General features: G+C 43.0%; 1 non-coding gene across 1 annotated transcript; it reads left to right on the forward strand.

Moving 5' to 3' along the window:
• The first annotated feature begins 17,694 nt into the window (after nt 1-17,694).
• On the forward strand, nt 17,695-17,855 carry LOC121279479. Its single transcript, XR_005943416.1, has one exon. It is a non-coding gene; the product is annotated as a U1 spliceosomal RNA (small nuclear RNA).
• The last annotated feature ends 808 nt before the right edge of the window (nt 17,856-18,663 follow it).

An 18,663-nucleotide genomic window follows, 5' to 3' on the forward strand; every position in this document is an offset into this window, starting at 1 on the left:
TTTCAATGACTGAAAAGTCTGATGGCAGGAGAGAAAAGACCTGGAATTATGGACTGCCTCAGTATGAGGATCATAACAGCTCCCAGGGAATCTGGTATAGGCCATCAGGAATGTCTTCTTGTGGTTGTACACCATCTAGACATTGATGGACAAATATCCCTTGTGGTTTATAAAAACTCCCTGGTTGCAATGGTGGTGCTCAGATTGCAGATGGCATTTGTACCTGTAGACATCCAGACAGAGGGGTGAATCTGAGTGCTGTCATTCTGGCTATTGTCATCAGCAAGGGGTGATTTACATTAATCTTAGCCATGACAAGTAATCCATCCATTGCTTGTCTTATCCATTTATGTAAAGGAGACTGTGAGACCCTCCATGTGTCTCCAGTAATGCCGTGAAAAGAAGAGAGGCAAAAAAAATTGTGGGCAGTAGTGACCTTCGCTGCCCTTGATAACCAGGTGCAGCAAGTAGCAAGTCTTCTTCCAGGGTGCTGCTGATGTCCTCCACCACCTGGCATGACAACCTTAGCCTGTGGAAGCACTGCTCTCCTGAGAGGCCAAGGAAGCTGAATTTCTGTCTGTAAACCCTGTGACTTGGATATTGCTTCCTGTGATCTCAGCGCCCTTCTCCTGTGAACTTATACCCTGTGCATCTCTCTCCTGTGTAGCTGGGCACCCTCTCCTGTGCACTTACATCCTGTGCACCTCTCTCCTGTGTACCTGCTTGCCTCCTTCCTGTGCATGTGCTGATTCCATCTCAGCACATCATCACAGCCATGAATGGTGATGACCTTCCTCTTCTATTGTGCTATCAAACACATATACAAGATGCCTCCCATCTTGATTTGTCAGTTTGAAAGCCTCAACAGTTCAGGAATAGCTGTATCAAGAGAAGAACTTTCTGCCAAACCTTTGCCCAACAGAACCGACAGCAGCTTTAATAGTGAGGTTTTATTCAGATCGGGCAATCATAATTTTAATGAATAATTTGAAATGTGGTTCAATCTCAACTCTGCTTCACTGGTCAGTTTCCCAAGCCATGGGAAAAGCATGCTGGAGAAGTTAAATTTAAACATTAACAAAACTAAATTTACAGACACCTTACTAATATTGCCTAAATATGTTAATAAGTACACAAATTAAAGCCCTCATTTTGGTGAGGAGGTTATACACTGGTATCCAAATGCCCTTCCATTAATCTGGAACTGGATGCCTTTAAGATGGGTTATGGTCACAATCCAAAAAAAATATTTTTGTAAAGTACTTGCCCCAACTCACCCATTCTTGGGGATTAAAATTCCCTCCATAGTGGTCATAAAAAACCTCAACGCATTTCACTGACAGGCAACAGAACTCAATGGACTACTTCTTTTATTTTCCCATAAATGCTGCATAGCACACATATTAAATAATTATAACCTAGTGATTTCAGATCTGCAATCAAAGAGCCTAAAATGTACTAAATGTTCTTTGCAATAGTAGTTTTCAGGGCTGTTGTAAAATCAATGCAGAGTCATTAATTAAGAGTTTGAATCAGTAGCTAAAAACTGATAAATAAATTATAGGATTTCGAACTGAGGTGCACGTTGATTTCAGGCTATTGAATTTAAATGTCCTGGAAATTGGAATCCAGCCGGGAATTGTCACAGACAAGCAGCAGCTTCAATGTGATTAGCTTAATTGATAAAGCTAAAGTTATCTTTCTTGCAGATCTTCAGCCTTCAAGTAGTGAAATCCTCAGTTCACCAAAATCTCATTTAATTGTTTTGTTTGACCAAACATTCCAACATTGCCCCCAGTTCTGAGGAAGAGTCAGAATGGACTCGAAGCACTAACCCTGTTTCTCTCTCCACACATGACGCCTGCTGAGTTTTTCCAGCACTTCTTGTTTCTATTTCAGATCCCCGGCATCCACAGTATTTTGATTTTTTTTTGCCCCCAACAAACCCTCCCTGATTCACAGAGCGAATTATACGTCTGAAGCAACAACCTGAAAACAGTAGCAGGATGGAGGCCCTGAGCACCTCCGGCCACAATCCCACTGCGCTGACCCAAAGTAGTCTGTGGGGTGATCAGGGAGAATAACTCATTGGCATTGCCTGCACAACCACAATACATCACTGGCACCCCCTTGATCCATGCAACCCTGAGAACTCAGAGGTTGCTGCTTGCTTCTGAGGCATTGCCCAGCTCTTCCAGCAGAGACTCGTAGCATTCGCCCCTCTCCACCTCAGATCTTTTTATAAGTCAAAGGTTTTTTAGGAAGTTCACTTAGCTATCTTTGAGAGTCCAGACCGCTTCCTGACTAAATATTATAAATTCAATGCATAACAGACAACAGTAATATGAGATAATTATTTTCATTCATAAACCTTATTCAGGACTGCATCCCTTGAGAGTTATCTGGTCAGTCATCTGTTTGTCATACCTTACTTTCAGCCATGACACAGCCTTAATAAATTCCTGCTTGTTATTCTGAAATACTTAGAAGAAAATAGAAGAATGGATTAACCACCAGGGAACAGATCTAGCGCAAGTTATCAGTGCAGAGGGAGACCCAGAGGCCTGGAGTATCTGCAAGATTGCAATGTATTTCCAGCAGAATTCACCTGAGGATGGCCAAATAAGCACAAAAGATCACAAAATATCAACTGCATATTATGTTCGATGCAAGTCAAGTTTCCGTGATGTTTTGTGATGGTTTGGCTTATTTCGAAATAATTGAACTGAAAAAGTTTAAAAAACACCATGGTAGAAGCTGCCCTCCCCACCTTGAAAACTGACCCGCACACAATTAATTACCATGGCGAATTTCTGCTAATTGCGCCCATTTGCAGGCCTTCAAGTAAACTATTAAAATTCAGTGATTTTTCCAGACAGAAGGACACAAATGCATGTTGAAAAGCTTTCAGTTTCTCTCCAATTTATTAGGAAACTTGACTACTGTATAACTTGCAAATCTAAAGTCATTAATTTAAAATGCTTATTTTTGTAACAAACACATTTTCAGTTGTTTTAATAGAACTATACCAAGTTGCCACTGAGGAATCTTTTTTAAAGCAAACCTTCTTTTAACAAAATTACACTGCCCAATTGTGCTGGTTCATACTTTTGACGATATACAAGTGAGTTTGGAAACGTGAGGTGAAAAAATCTTCTGGAAAGTATTGCAAATTTAGGCCTGGATTTCTGATTGTGTCCCAAGTGGTAACTCTACTCCAGTGTAACTAACACTGGCATAACGTAAAATCCAAAGAGATTGCATGATTGAAGGTACAAATTCATGCTATGCCACCCCATGAAAGGGTGTTGCTGGCATCCCAATTAGCCATAATGTTCAACGGTAGGAAAATTAATATTAGACACAAGGCCCTAAAAATTGGAGCTAGCTAAATTATATGGACAGACCCAATGCAGACTGGGTGACCACTTTGCAGAACACCTTCGGTCTGTCCGCAAGCATGACCCAGACCTCCCTGTCACTTGTCATTTCAACACGCCACCCTGCTCTCATGCCCACAGGTCCATCCTTGGCTTGCTGCAATGTTCCAGTGAAGCTCAACGCAAACTGGAGGAACAGCACCTCATCTTCCGACTAGGCACTTAACAGCCTTCCGGACTGTTCAACAACTTTAGCTCGTGAACTCTCTCCTCCATCCTCAACCCCTTTCCGATCCCCTTTTTTTCCAATAATTTATATAGATTTTTCTTTTCCCACCTATTTCCATTACTTTTAAATGTATTTCCATCCATTGTTTTATCTCTATCTTTTAGCTTATTTCGATCCCTTCCCCCCACCCCACCCCACCCCAACTAAGGCTATCTGTACCTTGCTCATCCTACTTTCTACCCTTAGTGTCACATATTAGCACATTTCTTAGCTAATATCAGCACCGCCAACACCTCTTTGTCCTTTTGTCTATGACATCTTTTGGTTATCTCCACCTATCACTGGCCCTCTATCCAGCTCTACCTGTCCCACACCACCCCCCCAACCACCCCCCAACCACCCCCCCACCCCCTTAAACCAGCTTATATTTCACTTCTCTTCTATTTTTCCTTAGTTCTGTTGAAGAGTATACGGACTCGAAATGTTAACTGTATTCTTCTCCGCAGATGCTGTCAGACCTGCTGAGTTTTTCCAGGTGCTTTTAATTTTGAAATAATATGTTGGTTACTTGTCAAAAGGAATTTCCTTATAATTTGAAAAGAACTTGCTGCATTATTCTTGCAAGTGGGGCTTTTTGTTCCGACACAACTGGCTTAAATTAGTTAGCTTCTGCACACAGATAATGATGCGCAATTAACCCTCAGCTATCCAGTTCAATGCAGGTAGCATGTCAACTCTGTGCTGCTGGCTGATTATAATCATTTCTATATGCAGCCATTGTTCCTCACATCGTTCATTGGCTACACCCATCAGCAGGTCTGTGGCTGCATCTTCAAATGTCATAGCCTACCACCTACGTTACTAGCTACTGTTCAATTCACTACACACCCCATCACTCATCTATGGACAATATTTATCAATCAGGACCATGTTTAACAATCATTCACTAAAACTCACCCCCTCACACACTTAGCAAGCCACAAACCTACATCTCACAGCTTACACACAGCTATTCAACCATGAAAGCCACATCCCCCATATTGATTACAGGACACTTATTGACATATTTACGCTCTTTTGCAAGAGAAGATGATATACAGCCAGAAGCAGCAAGAAGAGTTGGAGGAGGAGAGTTCTAAACCCAATGAAGAAGACAGTGCTGGCCAGTATGGGCAGGGCCATTGCTGAGGGTGTGGTCACTGTCAAGGCTGAAGATAATGATGATGAGGGTATTCTCATACCTAATCATCCTTTTCTTATCCCTCTTCTCCCTCATCCCACAATCTTTTCTAACAGTGAAGCTGCTGATGGTTCACTTTTTTATTGTCTCCTCTCGCCTCACCCCAACCATATTCCCTTTCAGATGCCCATGAACTGCAGGTAGCAGAGGAAGAGCAATGAGAGTGAATGTGCAGGAGCACTGTCACTCGATTTCACACTCACAGCTACCAGCTCAGCTGCTGACGCTCTGTTGGATAGGAGTGGGACATACATTTGGTGGGACACTGGGCACAAGTATGCAGGTGGCAGGATGAGGTGGGCTGGGGGAATAGATATTGAAAATTCTAGATGTTTAACAGTGTGTCTGCTGCAGAAAACTCAGGTGAGGATTTTGGTGGGCCAGGTTCTGGGAGGTGGCTAATTGGTGTGTGTACCCAAATTCTTGGTGCACGAGGAACTCCGCTGGAAAATCTGTAGTCAATATCAAGAAACACGAAGGAGTGTAGCCCACAACTGGCACAGGATTTTAATCAAAGCTTGGAGCCTTATCCTTTTCAATGATGAACATTTGCCTAACTCCAGTGGCACACCTGTGGAACCAACTGTGATGCAGTGCGTGATGTCTCAGTTTCCATTGCAGCACAAGCATTATCCCACCCAATGCTGCAGTGTAACCTCAGACTGCTGTCAGCTTGTTGCCCTGGAAGCTCAGCTTGTAGCATCATGCCTCTGAATAGCAGTGTGTAAAAGGGCTTCCAGGGCATCACGACAGTCTGGCGATTTGTTCTCCAGCTGATCTGCTCCCAAAAGACCCTTTGTGCATATGGCTTCTTGCTGAAAGCCCTTCTCTCCTCCTTCTTCTAGCAGTTTGTCCTGCTCTGTGTGACCTCTGCTCATTCTCCCAGACATGCTCAATGTCGAGAGGAATTCCTACTAGTGCACCCATGTGTGGGGGTAACTGATCTGTACAGGCACCTTTAAGTCACACCACTCCCTGTGCACTATTGAAACTTCAACCAATTACAGAAAGTACCCAAAATCTGCAGAAATGCAGCAACAGACAGAAGAAATCAACCAGTTACTGACCTGTAAGTAGTTGATTATCTCTTTAAATAAGGCAGGAGGGAGTGTCCTTCATGCTGTTTAATGTCATGTTCTGTGATGTGAGGTTAAAAGAGAGCATAGACTGGAGTGTATCACTCCAAAATAGCAGTGCCGGCATCTGCCTGCTATGCCCTTTTACCAATATGGCATCCACTTAGTATCAGAAATGTGCATATGTGCCACCGATGTCATTTTGGAAACAGGAAATGAGTGCCACTGAACTCAGTGTCAGCCTGAACTTCTCGCCAATGGCTGCTGGAGGACTTTAGGCAGTTCTTCCCTTCCTTCGAAAATGATAGATTGCAATAAATTAACTTAACTGCTTTTGTAAAGGAAACAAGATACCTATTTTATTAAATCATTACTCATCTAAATTGATACTCTTTGACCTTAATGCTACCAAGATTTTCATGTAAGGTTCACGATTCATGGCATTTCAATGCCAATGAAGGTTTGAAGTTAGCTTTTAGTTTTACAACTTAATCTTTGTAATTGAGTCCTGAATTAAGCAATAATACAAGGTCAAATGACAATAGATTTTCATGGTTTGTCTAATGACTTTTGCTTGGGGTGGGGTGGCAGAGGCGAGCAATTGCGAAAGAATATTTATTTGAAGCTAGAAAATGAGACCCTTTTCTGCAATAGCAATCATTATGGTGTTGGAACCAAGCACTTCCAGGTCAAAAGTGTAGCCCAGTAAGACGTACACAAAAGGTCTCTCCATCTATCCAAAACATAAGGGTAGAAGTGTTCTGCCTGCTATGCTTTAGTGGCTTGGGAGCAGGTGAGTGGTCAGCCGCAATGCATTTTTCTGCTACACTTTTCATTAAGCATGCAGAGGGAATTTCATCAGATTCAACAGCAATTTGCATCTTTAACATTATAATCCCTCTGAAGGTACTTCATAGGCAGGGTGACCATCTCTGAGGGAAAAAAATTCAGGGGCACTTCGCCGGAAGAGTTGTGCTCCTGACAAGACGTGAGAAACGGGACAGCGTGGTGCTGAGGAGGCCTGATGAGTGGGTTGGGAGGTGGGTGGGGAAAGGGGAAAGGGTTGCTGACGAGACCTTTGAAGCGGGGAAGGGGGTTGTGGTGTGCTGACAGACCTAAGGTGTGGATGTGAAGGGTTGCTGATTGGATCTGGAGCAGCCTGCTTGGATCACTCCACAATTAGTACACCCCTCACCCCAAGGCCACCAAGAAGTCCCACTTCCCTTGTCGAAGCCACCCCTCTCCAGCGGGTCTCTCCAGACACCCCAAGCTACAAATCTGGTGGACCCTTCCCCTCGTCTTGGCCAGAAACCCTTCCCCTCAGATCTCTCCTGAGCCTGCCCAGCCCCCACCCCTCGCTTCACAGGCTTGATGGACAACTCCCCTCACCTTTAGCCTACCGGACACCTCCCTGGGCCTGAGAGCGCTGCCACCGCCAGACCTGATTCAGAGCACCCTCACTCCACCCCGAGTCGGGCCTGACAGCTGCCAGCCCAGACAATCCCTGCTGCCAAAGCCCACCGGACATCCCCCGCTCCCCCGCCCCAGCCCCACCATCGCCAGACACCCCAAAACCCAACAACCCACCTGTCAAAGCCAGGAGGAGAGTAGTGCCAGCCTTTAGCGCTGCTGTTCTCCTGTGGCTGTGTCTGCACATGTTCACTGTACCGGCTCTGGATTGTACATGTGCAGATACCAAAGATGTTCAGGCAGCAACAAGAGGAGGCAATGGGCAGCCTCCTCATTCACTGCCCAGACAAATCCAGGATAAATAGCACCCTAGGAAGCCCATGCTCAGGACATAGGAAAAGAGGTAAAATTCTGGAACATTCCCAGAAAATCCGACACAGTTGATTGCATTGTTCACAGGAGCGTTATAAAAGAAAATTTGAAATAAAGCCACTAGTGAGATAGCAGAGGTAGCCAAGTGCTTGGTCAAAGAGATATGTTCCAATGATTTGCTGAGGTCCCTCATTCACATAAGTGCTGGTGCACTCCCAGTGTGATTTGTGTTATGTGCCGGGAATGCAGAGGCTGCTGTATGGGAGAGTAGGGATCCCCTGGACACCAGTATAAATGTCCAAATGCAGCTCCTGAAAGCCATACCTACATCTACCTTTGCCTGTAAGCTATCCAGTTTCCTGTTGTGTAATGATGCTGAGATTAGCTAAACGTCTGCCAGTTTCTAGAGGGGGTGGGGGAAAATATTGTCTCCTCTCACCAAGACAGCCCGGAAGATCATCGGACAAAGGTGTTGGCAAGTTCATGCCATACATGGAAGCGAGAGGCACCTTGTCCCCAAGTTCAGGCAAAGTATATGCTCCTCACCATGGCTGTTGTTTTTGGAGGTGAAAAATTAGCATTGGGGTGTACCAGTTTAGGCTGCAGTTTCTTGTATCTAATCTTGCATATAATTGTACCAGCTTTCAAATTGGGAGTCAGCAATTTCCAATTGTCCAGGGCACTCAGCCGAGACAGGTGGTAAGGGTTTTGAATATGTAAGTCAGTGTTGTTACATCAGTCTTAGAATCGTGCACAAAATTTGCCTTCATTTGGGCAGAGCATGCACCATGCACATGTTGCTTAATTTTTCTAAGTCCAGAGAGGCCTAACCAGTGGTACCTTAAAGGGAATTCTGGAAGCAGATAGAAAAACTGGTAAACCTGCACTGATGATCGCAGTGACATAGGGTGGAATCCACTCACCTTAGTTTCTTTGGAAATGGCAGGACCATCAGGAGCCTGACTTAATGAATTGAGTGCCTGGCCATTGTTCTTTCCCAAAGCAAACACATTACCATCCCACTTCTGGGCTGTCTGACCAAATAGGATGATACACCCATTCTATCAAAGGAAGAATTTCCAATGAAAGGCACTATGGTATGGATTAGATGGGATCACTAGCACTTGGCTTTTTGAGATTGCAGCGTCCACATCAATGGAAAGGAGACATTCAGGTGCCAAACCACACACTGTGACTTTCCTAGTACTCTCCTGCACGTTACCTTCTGCAAATGGTGTCCTTCCAATTCTCTACATAAGTAATGATGAAAACTCAACCTTTTTTGCTTTCTCTCCTTGCAGGGGAAGAGAGCACACAACTTGGAAAGAGGCAGAGACATGGAGATAGGAATAGATTGGCCCCCCTATGTCAGGCATTTTGTTGTTCATTTTCAATTCATGCCCAACTAGTCCACTGAGAAGGAAGGTTTGTTCCTGGAGGCTCCAAATGTCAGCAGTAACCTGCTGTGAGAGCCTGAATCTCCTGAGACGTGTGCTGTTGACATCATTGGCTGGGCCAGTATTCATTGCCCATCTCTAATTGCCCATGAGAAGGTGGTGCGGAGCTGCCTTCTTGAACCACTGCAGTCATGTGGTATAGGTACAACCATGGTGCTGTTAGGTAGGGAGTTCCAGGATTTTGACCCAGCGACAGTGAAGAAATGGCGATATATTTCCAAGTCAGGATGGCTGTGACTTGGAGAGGAACTTGCAGGTGTTGCCATGTATCTGATGCCATTGCCATTATAGGTGGTAGAGGTCACAGATTTGAAAGATGCTGTTGAAGGATCTTTGGTGAGTTGCTGCAGTACATCCAGCAGATGGTACACACTGCTGCCACTGTGCATTGGTGGTGAAGGGAATGAATGTTTAAGTTTGTGGATGGGGTGCCAATCAAGCGGGCTGTTTCTTGAAACTGCACTCATCCAGGCAAGTGGGGAGTATTCCATCACACTCCTGACCTGTGCCTTGTAGATGGTAGACAGGCTTTAGGGAGTCAGGAGGTCAGTTTTGCCACAAAATTCCCAGCCTCTGAACTGTTCTTGTAGCCACAGTATTCATATGGCTGGTCAGCTGCATGGACTGCTTCTATGCCATGTTGGAAGCTGGCAGCAGGGAAGTACAACTGAAGATGATTGAAACACTAAGACAGGTGAAATGCCTTCCAAGAAGTTGGCAATCACCTGTCACGTAGTGAATAGGCTCCCAGAGAAGAAAAGTGCCTTAAATAGCAGTGTCTCAATGACCATGACTGGAGCTCTTCAGTGTAACTGATCAAGTCCTCTCAACTTGTCAGTTTCACTGGAGAAGCTCTTCCCACTGTACAGTCACCTCAGTGACCCTGGTGAGTTGCTAAATGGTCAGCAGGTAGTTTCCCTGACTGCAACTTCCAGAATTCAGTGTTTTAAAAGGTCTTAATTTCTTTCTTGGCTAACTCAACCACTTCCTAATCACTTGGGCAGATTCACTGGTCTTCCCAATTGTTTTCAATCCTGCCCTGGAGAAAGCTCATCAATCTTTCCTACCAGAACTCACTTCTGTCAGTCTAGGAAAATTCTGCCCATAACTTCAAATCCCACCATGGTAGCTAGGGTATTTAAATTTGGTTAATTAAATAAATCTGGAACAGAAAAAAAGCTAGTATCAGTAATAGTACCATGACATTACAGGATTTCCATAAAACCCCATAAGATTAATTAACATTCTCTGGGGAAGGAAATCTGCTATCCTTATTTGGCCTGTCCTACATCTGACTTCAAACCCACAGCATTGTGGCTGAGTCTTAACTATGTTCTGAAATGGCCTACAAGCTACTTAGTTGTACATCAAGGGCAAATTAGGGATGGGCAATAAATTCTAGCCTTCTAAGCAATGCCTACATCCCACAAATGAATTTTTAAAAACGGTGAGTAACCTTGTTATACTCTCATTTCTGTGGTGCTGGGGGAGCAGCAGTGTTCTTCTGGGCTCCACAATACTGCAGGCTACCACTGTGCCCATGCCTGCCCCCATTACACACCTACAACACCCACTCAGGTTCGCCTCCACCCCTGAAGATTTACCTGCAGGCCAGCTCACTGTTGAAGATGGATGAATTTCCCAAGGCCCTGATTGGCGTCCACAGCTTGTCGGTTTTACACAGACAAAGCCCAAGGCCTAGTAGCCACCAAGCATTGCGTCTCATGGCCCACTCCAATTTCTTCACCTCAACCTCTGTGTGACAGACAGAGAGTTTGGCTGGAGTTTTCCCATTGGAGTGGGAGTAGGGATTAATCCTACTACCACAATCTTGTCTCCATCCCGGCAGCACCGGCAGGTGGGATTTTCCTGTCTTGGAGGACAGGTCAGCCTGGAGACAGCGGTGGGCTGATGTTGAATTGGCCTGGTTAAAGGGCTCACCTCCATTCATAGAAACATTGGCATTCTTCACTGCCATCAGTGGCCCCGCCAATAATGTTATACCTGCAGATCAGTATAAAGACCCCCTCACCTTTAAACCCTTAACCCCTTAGCCCCCTCACTCCCCTCATCCTCTTCACTCACTCCCCCTTACTCCTCTACACTTTCTACCTGTTTTCACCGCCTATGCCCCCTCTTCATTCCTTCACCCACCTAGTCCCCTGAGCCCTCACCCTCTTCGCACCATCACTCGCTTAATCCCCTGCCCTCCTATGCCTACTTATCGCTCTAACCCCTTCACCCCCTCAACTCATAAATTTGTCAAAATAAACAAACATCACTTGAATAGGCCATTTAAATTTCTAGTAGCCTCTTCAGAAGTTTGTAAATCTGTCAAAGACATCAAACTCACATTTCCCAGGTCTTCTGAGTAAACAAATTCTACACTTAAGAATCTATTAGTACTTTTGAAGGCAACCAAAGTTCATACATCAGTAAAGGCTTGTGTTATGATCCTAGACAAGACCTCCAGGTTTTTGGTCAGATTTGGCTAAGGACAAATAATATTTTGTTTTAAGTAGACAAAGTTTGAAATTCAAGACACTTGCACAGTGAATAAAGCATCAAGATTCCATGGATTTTGAATAAACAAAAATTAACTTTACTATACAAGGTCAGAAAGAGAAAAAAACAATTTACGATAGGTTTCTTATACTAACATGCAGGGTAAGTATAAGATACATGTGAAGTAACAGGCAAACTGTGATCAAACACAACAAACTCCACAATAAATGGTAGATGTGACCAAGACAGAGTCCATGGATTTCTCAACAACCTGTCCAGACATCTCTGTGAGTCAACTACAGTCTTTCTCATGAGGGATTTCAGTTTCCACCTTCGAAGATCTAACCTGGAATTCTCTCCAAATGTCGCTCCAACTTGGGTGGCATCAACAACGTTCCAACGTGCAGGATTTCAATCTTGTTTTAATGAGATTCCATAACCCCGGATTCCTGAGTGTACGCTCAAACACCAGCTCACAAGCACAACTTTGGTTTCGCCGAGCAGAACTCTATTGTCCCAAAGGGGTACTTTTGCCCCAGCAGCCTGCAGCACAGAATCACCAACCTTTGGCTGCCTTGTTGGGTCTTCAGGGTTTCTCCTGAACCCTCTTCAATTGCCAAGGTTCCCTTGAAAGCCCTTCACTTAAAGTATGCTCCCCGCTGCCCTTTTCCTATTTGGAGTCTATTTCTCTGCTCCTCTCTTTTTAATTGAACTGTGATTTTTTTCCTGTCCCTTCCTCCTCTCTGGGACTCTTCTTTTGGTATCTCTTCCTGTTCCCTCTTCCTTGCCCCCTGACTGGTACACTTCTTCTTGATGGCACTCCATTCCCAGTCACCTGACCCAGGTTTACACACCATTTCTCTTCCCTGCACTGGCATGCTGGGGCTGTCCTCGGCCCAAAGAGCTTACACTTCTGACTGTGCACGTGCAGCCTGCTTCCATTCTGTACGTATGCAAAAAGTCCAAGGTTTGTCGAATGTTGAAGTTCCCGACCTCCACACTAAATGAGGTAAGTATAGTTTTCATATTGCCTTGGCAACAGACAAACACATGGTTGAGCTGATCTAAAAAGAATGAATGAATGTTCATATATCTGTCAAAGCTTACAAACAGCCAAAATGTTGGCTGTGCTGTTTTACAAAGAATGAATGAAAATACTAGAGTTTAAAAATGTTGCTCTAGATCTCACCCTGTACAATACAGCACAGCACTTTATCCAATGGATAACTTAACCACTTTTACTATGTTGTCAGTTGTTAGAAATAACAACCTAGCAATCATCTTATTTAATGGTCACTTAGATTTACCAACCACACCACAGCCATAGTTCACTTTAGTTGTTATAGACATAACTCAGGCTACAGAATTATATGATGGTCTGCAAAGAGGGAAACTATTTTTATTCACCCTTAATACCCTAACAGCCTCCAATCCATGGCTCATGCCTCCATTCTTCAGGTTTGATTTAGGCAGGCTTCTAAATCCTGGCCATCTCCATGAAAATTCTGAAAGTTCTGAAATGGTAACTTCTAAATGGGAAGGGCTAGGGATCACAACCCACCTCCTTTCCCTTGCCACTGAAAATAGTTTGAGATGGAGACTTCCACTTTCACATGCCAATGACGATCTTTTTACAAAGCTGGTTCTGTTTGGCCCTATTTTGGATGGCAAAATCCCTGCCCCTTTGTTGGCATCAGTCTCAGTGAATTCAAAGGCAGGCACCAGAGATGAAAATACTTCCCACTACCCACCCCACCCAACATTGTTTTTTTCTTTTCTATTAATTAATGAATGAGAACAATATTAGTCAATTAGAACTTGGTAACTCCATCGTCACTTTAGATAGAAGAACTGGCAGAGCATTAAGTTACAGCATCCAAGGCAAATTTTCTACAACAAAGTCCACAATAATAAACCTCACTAAAAATTATGTATGTATTGCAATGGCAATTAATAACAGGCATCATGCAGTTTTTAAATGTTGCCTCTCAGATGTAACATCCATACGTGGCTTGCCATATGCTGTATGCCACCCATCATGTTCTAATACCATTTGTGGTAATAGCTTTCAGTCTCTCTCTTATGTGACAGCTACTATTTCTGAAACATGTTACTTCAGCTTTAGCAGTGAAAATAAGGAAATGCCTCAGCATGAAGTAAACATTCTCTCTATTGTATGGCAGCTACTAGTTCTATAACATGTTACTTTAGCTTTAGCAGTGAAAATAAGGAAATGCCTCAGCATGAAGTAAACATAAATATGTATCGTCACAAAGATATCACTCCTCAATCCTGCTAACAACTATCAGATTAATGTATACACTATTTTGCCTGCAGAATTTTATATATATATATATATATATATACACACACAAATAAAAAAATCTGAACTGCCCTTGATCATCTCTGAACTGCCATTGAAGATAATGTGCATTTACAGGTAAAGAAAATTCCATTGTCACAATTAATTCTGTATAGGTTTGACTGAGCTGTTTCTGTTAGCTATGAAAAAATATTGCACCCTCAGGCAGATTCTTGAACAGGAACTATTAAAATGCAGTTTCTGGCATAAATATTTAATTAGTTTCTCAATAACTCCATCTTGCTACCTGCATTATGCCAAAAGGTGACAAGCTGATTATTGCCTCTGATGCCTGATGTTAGATGATGAAGTACAGCAATTATATTTTAATGTGTGTAAATAAACAACTGGTTATTCATGCCATATTCACTTTACTAAATCAAATACTTTCAACTAATGATAGCTGGCTCAGGAGTACATTCTTTACAGGGTTTCACACCTAAAAGGAACATTATTATCCCAGGTGAGTGTGAAACACTTGGAAGTTATTATAGTGATAATTCAACCCAGCTAAAGCTATAACAAGCAGGGATGACCACATAAAGGTTAACAACAACTTTGAAGCCATAGTAGTCATTGTGTTTCTTTTTTTTACTTTTGATATAAGCAACTTTTAAAGATCAGATGTGAATAACAGCCAAAAAAGAAGGATAATGATGGAGAACAATTATACAAAGCGCAGGTGAATATCTTAATAACTCCAAACCAATGGAATTATGCTGGTGTGACTACTGGACATGGAAGTTTGTTCGCATCACCAAACTTACATTTTTTTTATTGTTTCATAGGGTGTGGGCCTCGCTGGCCACCCCAGCATTTATTATCCATCCCTAGCTGCCCTAGTTCAGAAAGGGCATTTAAGAGTCAACCACATTGCTGTGGGTCTGGAGGAACATGTAGGCCAGACCAGATAAGGACAACAGGTTTCCTTTCCTAAAGGGCATTAGTGAACCAGCTAGGTTTTTACAACAATCGACAATGGTTTCATGGTCATCATTAGACTTTTAAGTCCAGATTATTATTGAAGTCAAATTCTGCCATGGCGGCATTCAAACCAAGATCCCGAGAGCATTACCCTGGGTCTCCAGATTATTAGTCCTGTGACAATACCACTACGCCATCGCATCCCCTCGACACAGATCCCACTATAAGGTGGGTTAATTTATGTTAGACTGAAGATATTTCAATTTTGGGCCACTGTATCACTGAAAGCAACTCTCGAATTGGTTGTGGAAATAGGGTAATTAATTGGGTGAGAAGGAGCAGACAAGAGAGAGGAGGAAGCAAATGGGAGAGAAAGGGGTTGACTGACAAAATTTGAGGTCAGCATTAAGGTGAAAGGGAAACAGTGAACAGGGAAACACAGGGACATGAATAAGAAAAACAAAAAGGGAATAGTTGTTGGATATTACAGAACTTCAATATTGCTTAAAAAAGAGACAATGCTATCAAAGATTTTTATCTTGAACTCATCAGGACAGTTCACAAGAATATCAATAGTAAAGGGAACAACAATTTAAACTGCATGAGAAGACAGTGCTAATTAGTTGGCAAGTGGACTCTGAATGGTAGAGGTGTTGCTGTGGCGAATGCACCAGGGAACAGTTAACTGCCAAGCTTTTGTTCAAATTTGAACCAGGCAGGTCGACTGATTAGTCAAGGCATTGCTATGGGGAATGATCTAGGCAATGGCTCTCCCTCAACCTTTTGTTTAGTTGAAAAAGGCACAATGCATGGACATGCTCCTTCCATCTGCAAAGGACAAATCCCTGTGTGTGAATATTTGTAGCTTCTAGCATGCATAAGTGAGCCACACTGCGAGCCCACCTGATAATCTTAAATTGGCAAAATGGTTGAGTAAGCGGATGGTGCTACTACAAGTTCTGAGCAAATTTTCCACATACACAGTGAAGGGTTCCTTCACCTTTGTGAAAACCATACAGGATTTTCACATTGATAGCAATGCCATGTCCATGCTTGTTTCACATTGCTAGCCTATGCACCAATGTGCCACTCAAGGAAGCCATAGATATTTGCATTATGTGATAACATCAAAGCGATCTAGTTGCACCACCACTGTCTCAATCTGTATCCAGTGAACTTATGAACTCAGCAAATCATGCAGCTGAGTTCAGTTTTAACTACACCACCCAAATAGCTGCTGTTGTCATGGGATTCCCCCTGGGCCCAGCTCTCACAAACATCTTTGTGCATGAGAAATATATCTTCAATGGAATGACATCTAATCTCCTACACTTTCATCTTTCTGATAGGTAGACAATACTTTTGCGATATTTGAATCCACAGCTGCATTGAAGAACTTCCTTCTACACCTCAATGGGCTCCACCCTGAGCTCAAATTCACCTTTGAAATGGAGCAGTCAAAAGCCCCCTTTCCTTGATGTATTAGTTGAGAAATCTACCAATGGGTTTTCTACAACTGTCTACCGCAGCTCTACCTTTACTGGCCAATGTAACCATTGGGATTCCTACAGTTCCATGCGCTATATGATTGGTCTTATTGGCGACCTTGTAAGTAGGCCTTGAGCCATTTTCTCACCATGCAAGCATGATACCGAAAAAGAACGCATCAAAGCCATCCTGCGGGATAGTGGCTAACCTGCTCAGATCGTTGCTCTTCCTATATCACTCAAACTCATGAACGGGCCTAAGGCCACCACTTTTGATCCTGAAAAGTTCCCAGTATAACTCATTACCCTGGAAGGGGAAGATGTCACAAAAATTTGAGCAACAGATGAAGCTAGCCATTTCACGCTGCTACTATGTGATAGCAACACGAGTGGTATTCTTCACTAATGAGATGCTGCTATCAAACTAAAAAGGTGCCCTGGTTATCACACAAATGAATAATGTGGTATATGAATTTCAGTGCTAGTGTGGGTCTGTAGGCTATAACAAAGACTGGAGGATCATATCAAACAGCACATCCTTTCAGCTGTTTGAAACAGGAAAAGAACTTATCGTACCCAACCAGCCCATTCTTGCAAAATTCAAAACATAGTATGTTTCAACAATTGGACAACCTGCTAAACAGTTATGATTGCACTAAGAATTACATTGAAAACCAATTTTAGATTGCCAGTCTGGCTCGCAGTGTGCCTACTTACACAGGCTAGAAGCTACACATATTCACACACAAGGCCCTGTCCTTAACAAATAGAAGGAGCATTTCCATGCATTGTACCTTTTTAAACTGAACAAAAACTTAGGGAACAGCCATTCCCTGGTTCATTCCGAATAACAATGCCTTGACCAATCAAAGTCGACCTGCCTGGTTTGAATTTGAACAAATTTTCCGATTAACTGTTCTCTAGTGCATTTTCCAAGGCAACACCTCAATGAATCAGAACCACTTACCAATGAACCAACACTCTCTTCTCATGCAGTATAAATTTTTGTTCCCCTTACTGTTGGTATTCTTGCAAACTGTCCTGATGAGCGCAAGATAAAAAAGCTTCAACAGCATGTCTTTTTTTTTCAGCCATACTCAAAAAGAGAATGGTCAGGAGAGGAAGTGAGGCAAAGACCAAGAGAGCGGAGGGGAGGGATCAAGAGAGGGAGGGAGCCAACTGGGTTTAGGACATGTTATTTGTAAATTAATTTTGATTAATTGTACACAGGTGATGGGCATTAATTGGGCACTTATTTGAGGCAGGGGAGAGACCATGATCAGGAAGGTGGTTCTCCCTGGACGAGGCTAGCCCATTGCACTTCGGGTGTGCTGACGCCTGCAATGTCCCCTAATGCGGATACTTGACTGCAAAATTTGTGGTATTGGGGGACTGCGTTCGCGCTCTCCCCGATTCACAATTCAAAAAATAGACTTCATAAATACGAAAGTAGAAACATTACATTGCTGTTGTGTTTCCATCCCTCCTTCCTCCTCAAACCAAAAAAATAAATAAATATGAAAGTTTTTTTTTCAGCTGGAAGTACTCAGAATTTTTGGAACTGGGAGCCATTTAGGGCTCCCTTAAAAAAAAATAAACAAGTATGAAAGTTGTGGAGGTGGTGGTGTAGTCGTATTGTCACTGTATTAAGTAATGGTCTGGGGACCTGGGTTGAACCCCACCATGGCAGACGATGAAATTTAAATTCAATAAAATATCTGGAATTAAAAGTTTAATGATGACTATGAAACTGTTATCGATTGTTATGAAAAACCCATCTGGTTCATTAATGTCCTTTGGGGAAGGAAATCTGCTGTCCTTGCCTGGTCTGGCCTACACATGACTTCAGACCCACAGCAATGTGGTTGGCTCTTAAATGCCCTCTGAAATGGCCTAGCAAGCCATTTAGTTCTCAAGGGCAATTAGGGATGGGCAACAGATTCTGGCCCATAAAAAATAAATAAATAAATAAATACTAAAGATGTAGTGGTTGGGTTAGGAGGTGTGTGCTTGTAATGTTTAATGCTATAGATAAATATGAAACTGGTTAAAGATTGGCTCTGTAGGGGGTGGTGTTATGTGCATCAGCTTCAACTCTGACTTCTGAGCGGTTTGAATCACTCCCACTCCCTGTGTTCTAGATCTTGGACTTATTTGGGGGTTGTGACAAAGTGCAGCAGACAACTGGTTTTGTTGCAAGAAAAAAACTGAGTTTATTGAA

The sequence above is a fragment of the Carcharodon carcharias genome, chromosome 6 (assembly GCF_017639515.1).
Source record: "Carcharodon carcharias isolate sCarCar2 chromosome 6, sCarCar2.pri, whole genome shotgun sequence".
Taxonomy (NCBI): Eukaryota; Metazoa; Chordata; class Chondrichthyes; order Lamniformes; family Lamnidae; genus Carcharodon; species Carcharodon carcharias.